This window comes from Pundamilia nyererei, unplaced genomic scaffold (genome assembly GCF_000239375.1).
Source record: "Pundamilia nyererei isolate P.nyererei 1_Seehausen unplaced genomic scaffold, PunNye1.0 scaffold00268, whole genome shotgun sequence".
NCBI classification, from domain to species: domain Eukaryota; kingdom Metazoa; phylum Chordata; class Actinopteri; order Cichliformes; family Cichlidae; genus Pundamilia; species Pundamilia nyererei.
Genome location: NW_005187669.1, coordinates 474380 through 480686, shown reverse-complemented (window position 1 = coordinate 480686; position 6307 = coordinate 474380).

Here is a 6307-nt window from a genome sequence, read left to right as displayed (position 1 = left end):
TATTATTTTAGCTCAAGCTTGACTTTTTTTCTTTCAGATTTTTTAGATCTGAATAAACAGATCTGGCCAATCAGACGACTGCGTTTGGAAAGTGTGCTCGTAGCTCAAAAAAAGCAGCAGTACTGAAAATGCAAAAACTTACAAAGAAACTTTAAAATCGTGTTTTCCCTCAGACGCAGCGCTTTACACACCATGAAATCCTCCCTGCTGCTGAGATTTGGATGAACCAGAATCTGTTTCTTCCTTTTCTTGTGTAGCAACAGCTCGTCATTGCAGGAAAGATCCACCACGCGCTCGGTGTGGAATGCCCTTCAGTTGGCATCAAGTTATAAAATGCTTTCAGCAAGAATAGAAACCCGCGGAAATAAAAGTACATTCAAGTATTTTCACTCAGCAGCTGATGAAAACAGAAGCAGATGTGTTCCCTGAGGTTACCTTCAGCCCACAAATCTGGCTTTTCCTGTACCTGAAGTATTTTGGTGTTCCTTATTCTTATCCTGGGACTGTTTAGCCGTTCACATTTTAAACTAATCCTCCTTTCTCCCACTCTGGGTCTTAGTGCAAACAAACAGTTATCCTCTCTCAAACCAGCAGCTTTAGCTCCACCCAGTTCCAAGACAACTCTCTTCTGATTGGCTGCCCCTCAAACAGACCATTCGAACAGCAGGTGGGTGGAGCTTCTTTGTTAATAGCATCCATATAAGCCCATTCCTTCTAAAGTCATAAAGATCCAGGAGTGTTGAAACGTGTACAAACTTCCAGTCAGACCCAAAGTCTTGAATCTGTTTTTACAAGCGTCCTTTAAATGTTCGTGACTCATTTGACACAAAATTCAAACGGTTTCAAAAAGAGTCGTTGACGAGCTTCACGTGGTGGAGTTAGCACGTGTGCTTCATGTTACCGTCACTCCTCAGGCCCGCCGGCCTGCTTGGTGCTTTGGTGATGGTGCGCCTGACACGGAGCTGGATTGGACATCAGTGTCAGCTGGTCACTGTGTCCAGGTCAGTGGTGTGTGGACTGTAAAAAGCTGGATTAGTGCACTTTTTATTTTAAATGCTTCCCCGAGACTCTCTGTGCACACACTGTAATGTTTTGTGTGGCTCCTCGTTTCCCCCCGGCCTCTCGGCAGAGAAGGAGAGCACAAACTCACAGAGACTCAGAGCCACAATAGCCTCACTAATGGGAAACCCACCAGGTTGAAATAAAGCAGAATTATCCTTTAAGCCCTATTTTGGACGGGATTAACCTTCCGGGGAGGTGGATGTGGCTCCTGGGCACTGATCCGGATGGGATTTTAAACTTCTCAAAATTACATGATCTTGTTTGTACAAGATAATCAGCAGGACGATCCGAGGGAGGAAGAAAGGAAACATCATTAAATCAGCTTAGATGTGTCAAAAAGACTCGTCAGGACCTGCCTGTGAGGAGTAACGAGTGTTTCCTTTAGTGTCACAGCGATGCAGTCAGGGTTCCCTGTGCGTTACAGGCGGGAGGCAATGATTGACATTAGAATACTAACACAGTTATCAGAGTTTGGACTTGGAGCCACACATGTATACATGTATAAACACCAATAAATAATGGTGTGTTTATTTATTTATTGGCTGTGACGTCTGCTCACTCAGGTAAGCTCACGTTAACCAGCAGAAAGCCAGCGAAGCTCCTCCAGCCTGCAGGTATCCTTGGCAACATGCCGAACCCCGGGTTTGCCCCGATGCATCCAAAGGAGTGCGAGAGTGTGAACGTCAGGCTACAAGTGCTTCGGCTGTTGTCCTGTATGAGTACCAGTCCACTTCCTGAAGCCTGGGTGGGATCCACTGTAGGTCAGGACCAGCCGTGAGCATTCATGCTAACTTAGCTTCAGATTTATTTCCCCTTTTTGTGTGTTTACAGTTTTTATATGGACACATTTGCCCTGCTGACCCATGTATGGCAGTCATGTGTCCACTCCATGTTAACTTGTCAAGGTAACCTGAATAAGGTCAGTGACCCCAACCGCCTGCTGCTAGGGCAGGGGTCGGCAACCTGCGGCAGTTATTCTCCACCGTGAACGATGTTACAACAAACAGCGCTCGCGCCTCACAGACGACAGCTTACAGTCCTGTAGAGATGAAAGTGACTTCGTACAGCCCCGACCTGCAGACGCTGTGCGCAGAGGTTCAGGAGCAGAAGTCCCGTTGTAAACATATCACAGCAGACCCGACGATGTTTGCATGAACACGCTTTTCAGCATCTCTTTATTGACCACTTTTCACACACGGTTGCTGTACGCACACAGCTGCTTTGCAGCTCACAGCCCGACACACACCAACAACAGCATAGACGTATTTGCGGCTCACAGTGTTTTCTTTTGCTCCAAACGGCTCTTTGGGTGTTAAAGGTTGCTGACCCCTGACCTGGGGTAACCTCTGTAAACCCCTCAGCTGGTTTCACCGGGTGAAACTGCTCTTTGCTTTGGTCGCTGACGATGTCGACTTGTCTGCAGATGTTTCACAGCTGCTCTCTGAGCTGCAGTGAAGCCGTAAAAGGTTCGACAAAATCAAATCAAATCAAAATAAAAGGTTTGAATCTGCTACCCATGAAAATAACAAATGCTCCATCTTAGGCACTGAATTCATTACCCAGTATGTGATATCATCCTCCATCATCATCAGGGTGATTTTTTATTCTTATGCTTTTATTTCTTTAAGATAAACTGTGAAAAATAAAAGATGGAGGAAAATGATACAAATTATTACTCATATATGCAAAATCATTATTTAATTAATTTCTAATTTGTCAACAAACACTGCAGTTAAAAGGAGAAAAATGTGAATTTTCTGGCGTTTATTTCAGGTTCAGCCGTCACAGAGAATATGAAAATGGATGAAACGCTTTCTCAGCTCAAACTTTAAACTGGGCTGACTCTTATTTTCATATTTCTCTGCACAAAACATTTATGTTTGATCGTTCTAACCAGCTGGATATTTTTAATGGCACAAAGGAGGAGAACGGCCCTGCCACACCTGAGCGAAGGAGGCGAAAGGCTTCGGTTTGCAACATGGAAACTGTGAAAATCGAAAGCAAGCTGTGTGAGCGAGCCGTGCCGCAGTTTAATCACTTCAATTGCAGCTTTTAAAGGAAACTGGAAGCAGAGAAAATAGTGCCTCATTTTCTGTTTTGGTGACGTTTGGGAGCCAGAAAAACAGGCGGAGAGCCGAAATGAAAGGCTGGAGAATGAGGGCAGGGTGAGGCAGAGATCAGGTTATAAGGAGCGAGGAGGGCGTAAAAGAGCGAGACGGGGGGAGAGAGTGTAGACAGAGGATGGAGAGAACAAAACCGAGCAGAGGGAGAAGCGACGAAGCGAGACGAGTGACGAAAAGAATACTAATAGATGAGAGACACACAAACACTCCTCCGCTGGAGTTTGTCTGAGGTCTTTACAGAGGGACTCTCTATATACGAGTGTGTGTGAATGCAAACAGAACGTGTGACAGGTGATCATCCTCCTCCTCCTCCTCGTGCTCACAGCGTCCTCGACTGCATCAATTAGACAAAGGCGGTAATGCGGTGGCGTTTGAGCAGCGGTGACGGGTCCTACACTTTGTGAATTTCGATGAGTGAAATACAGCCGACACGTTTCTGTGCGGTCGCACTTCTGCCAACACGCTAAACACTTAAAGGTGTGTTTGGAAACTTTCTGTTGGGTCTGTGTTTCCACAAGCCCCGCTAGGTTAGAAACGTATTCCCGCTAACGACAAAAACAAGGCGAACATCAAGGGACGCCCCGCCGCTGTCTCAGCAAGCACTCTGAATCCTACCGCAGACTGACCCCGACGACGGCCTCCGCTTGCTGCCTTTTATTGGGAAAACAGTTCACACAAAACACATCACAGCAAAAGCACCTCCCACTGTAAAACCCCCAATGGTTCTAAGACAAGGCACTGTGTGTGTCTGTATGCATGACTTCCTGCTCACCAAAAGGGTCATAAAAGCAGGAAGCAACAACACAAGAAACAGATCTGTCAGATAGGCTGTATCTGCAATAAAACCTCCCCCAGCACCGAGTGGCTGCAGAGGTGCTCAGGATCAAAGGAATGTCTTGATCCTATAGATGAACTCAGAGTTTACAAATTTAAGAAACACAATGACACATTCAACAATTGGACTTAACATTTCTCCGTGTGTTTATTGGCTTTCTGAACAGAAATGTAATAATGAGAGCTTCACTGACTGTTTGAAGTACTGTGCAGTTATCTCAGTGCAAGTGAAAGCACAGGTGTGACGTGTGCGCTCGCTGCCCAGAGCCTCGCTGCATCAACAGTGAGCAGCGGTCGCTAACGTTAGCTTCAGCAGGGCGTTGGTCCAGATTGATTTTCACAGTCAAACTCCACCCTGAGCTCTTTCCTCTGGTTGCTGATGGCAGCTCAAAGATGTCTCGCATAATTCAAAAAACGCCTGCCAGGTCTCTGGGTTTGAGCAGCGCTCTCACCAACTTCACCGAGCACAAAACCTAAAAGATGAAGCTCAGATTTCACGCTAGCGAGAGCCAACCACCTCCAGCAACCACTCGTTGTGGGGTCTTCACACTTTTCTCAGCTGATGGTTGCTGACTCGTCTCCCCAACCTTTGATTGGTCCAAACCCTCAGAGGGCATCTGGAAACTCTGTGATCAGCTGTTACAAACTAACTGTCCTCAGATTCATGGAGCGCAGCTGTAACTACGTGTGTCTCACTTCCTAAATCAGATCTGATTGGCTGTTCGGTGGGGCTATGTTGTCTGATCAGCTGATCAAGGATATCAGCTTGTTTACATATTTTCTAAAGAAATGATTATCAGTAAATCATGTAATGGCACAAAGCAGAGATGTTCACTGTTTAAACAGTCATGCAGTAATGGGTAATATATGTAGGTGTCCAGAGCCTGAAGGGTGGATGCAGCTGCTGCGGTGTCACTCATTGGTTTTCCTGTTGTCACGTCGGTGTTTTGAACTCAGACTGTGAAATCACAGAGAAACACGAACAGCTGGTGACTCTCAGCGCTTCCAGAGGTCAGGGCCAGAGGTCCTTCTGTAGCTGCAGGTATCGCCCCCTGATGGTCATCAGAGAGAGTGCAGCTCCACGTAGGCTTCACTTCCCGACCCTGAAGCTAATGTCTATCTTTTCTACTGTGGATGGTTAAAGTCCGTGTGGGAAGCACTGCGTATATACAGAAATGTGTTCATAAATAATAAATACCGGCTGAGCTCGGTGAGCGATGCAGGTCTGTGTTACAGTCTGAGTGAAGCAGTCTCAGTCGGCCTCACAGGTCACAGAATATTTTCTTAATTCGCAGATGCAGGAATGATCGAAGAGGAGCTTCAGGGATTATTAAGCATATGCAGACCTCATTATTTGAGTTTATGGACGTGTTTAATAGGAGCAGCCATCACTGGAGCATGACAGGAAGTGAGGAAAAGCAGTTTCCCTTTGATCTCCTGCTGAATCCAGATGTTGGCTCCTCCCACATGTATTTCCAGGTTGATTCTTTGTCTTCCCCGCTTCAGCAGCTGTCCGGCAGAGGTCAGGCTGCGTTCACCGGGTTAGTGAATCAACCAGTCGGTGTTGGAGGTGTCAGTCGGGCCGGCTCCCTGAGATGGAAGCTTTTCTATTTAAAGCCACCGTGCAGAAGCAGCATATGTGGGGTCACCTGAGGACGCTCAGAGGCGTTTTTTCCTCAGTGGAGGCTCAGAGTGTGTTTGTGCGCTCATGCGTGCCCCCCACCCCCCCGCCTGCATCCGTGCATACGTGTTGGCCGGCGTGTGTTTAGGTTTCCCGACGCACTGACCTGAAACTGGGAGTTGGTGAGCGGATGGTTTTAAAGCCGTGAACAAACAGGAGTGAGAGTATATAAGCTCTCTCCTGACCAGGTGACTCGCCCGCCGAGGAGTGTATTTATGTTTTCTTTTCTTTTTTTATTAAATGGAGGTCATATAGCCTCGGCGAGCGCACACGTGCCGAGCCGGAGTGTGTTTGTTCGCTCAAACGTGAGCGCGTCAGAGAACATGAGGCGGTGTGTACATTCAGCCGGCTGCCTGGTATCCTGGGAAGACCCGTCACACAGGCCGGCTTTCCGCCACATCACACACACACACACACACACACACACACACACACACACACACACACACACACACTTACCCTCAATTTTACCCTCGCATCAACCCAGCCTTCATCCTCCTTAAAGTTCTGATTCCCATCATGAGGAGCAGCTTTCTGTTTACAGCGGGACTCTGGAAGCAGATTTATCACACATGCACACACACACACACACACACACACACACACA